The 1,140-nt window shown below is 33.3% G+C and overlaps 1 protein-coding gene across 4 annotated transcripts in view; it reads right to left on the bottom strand.

Annotated features, from left to right (window-relative positions):
• Positions 1–856, bottom strand: part of LOC102672106 — a 22,255-nt gene extending 21,399 nt beyond the window's left edge. Inside the window, exon 1 of one of the 4 annotated variants that reach the window (XM_031510038.1) lies at positions 844–856. The gene's annotated coding sequence lies outside the window, so the exon portion shown is untranslated. Of the gene's footprint in view, positions 1–674; positions 717–843 lie in introns of those variants that run through there. The other 3 variants (XM_031510032.1, XM_031510029.1, XM_031510028.1) reach the window with 3 other exon arrangements.
• Between the last annotated feature and the right edge of the window lie 284 nt (positions 857–1,140).

Below are 1,140 nucleotides of genomic sequence, written 5' to 3'. Positions count from 1 at the left end.
TTTTTTTTTTTTTTTTATATAATAATTTTTTGCCGCATCAAAATAACACGGAGAATATTTTCGAGTTAATTTAAATATCGATGCGAATCGAACCGATGTATCGAACAAATTAATTTACTTTGTCCGCATGAACTATTCAAATTACCATCGTCACGCTTTCCTACTAATCGTTATACAAATTTAATAACTGCATCAACTAAAAGCGAATATTTTTTTTTTCTTTTTTTTTTTTTAATAAATAAACTATTCGTTAAACTATTCCAATTTTATTTTGCAAAATAATCGTTTTTTTTTCCTTTTTTTTTTTTTAATAAAAAGAACGCGCAATCATAAACGATGTATATCTTTTGACAAGATGACGTATAAATCGAGATATACAACGTATTATGTATATTCCTTGAAATAAATATACGAATAGATAAATAAACTTTTATCGAAAAACTTTCTACTTTCGCGTTACAGTTTTCATTATCAATCCGACGAAAATAACTTTATCATTATTATGGAAACGATGGAAAGTTCCTCTAAGATATAGTAGAATAATTCGTAATGGAAAAGAAACGCGAAATAAAATTTTTTTATTATACGTTCCTTTCGATCTTCATTGCGAAACATTTTTCATAAAGGAAGAAAGGAGGGAAGAATTTCTTTACAATTATCGCAAGAAAACTTACCATGGATGTAACGAAGATATACACCTCTTCTCGTCAAATGTTTGCGGTAAAAAAATCCAAGGAGCGAGGGTTTCGATAAAAGTTTCGATTACTCGACGAGATTTTTACTCGACGCGGTTGCGTCGCGTCGCGTTGCGCTCCACAATTCCCCTATTCCAGCTCTAGAAACCGTATCTCGTCGACGAGGAATCCGTTCGAACGATCGAATTTTAGCGGTCGAAGAAGGGGCTGGAATAATAGGAAATTTCGATGAACAAACTCTTTGTCGCGATAATTGATAACGAAATTCGCGTCGAGGGAGCAGCAACAATTGGGAATGGTATTACAGTAGAATCTAACGATCCAAGTTACGATAAAGTTACGTCGAACAATTGGCGCGGCGAACGAACATATATAACATCCGTTTCCCCAATTTTCCGTTCGAATCCCCCGCGAATTCGCGTTCGGGAAAATATATATATATATA

Source organism: Apis dorsata, unplaced genomic scaffold (genome assembly GCF_000469605.1).
Source record: "Apis dorsata unplaced genomic scaffold, Apis dorsata 1.3 scaffold_198, whole genome shotgun sequence".
In the NCBI taxonomy this organism is placed as follows: Eukaryota; Metazoa; Arthropoda; class Insecta; order Hymenoptera; family Apidae; genus Apis; species Apis dorsata.
The sequence above is the reverse complement of the archived record's forward strand: the minus strand, read 5'-3'. Positions and strand labels throughout refer to the sequence as shown.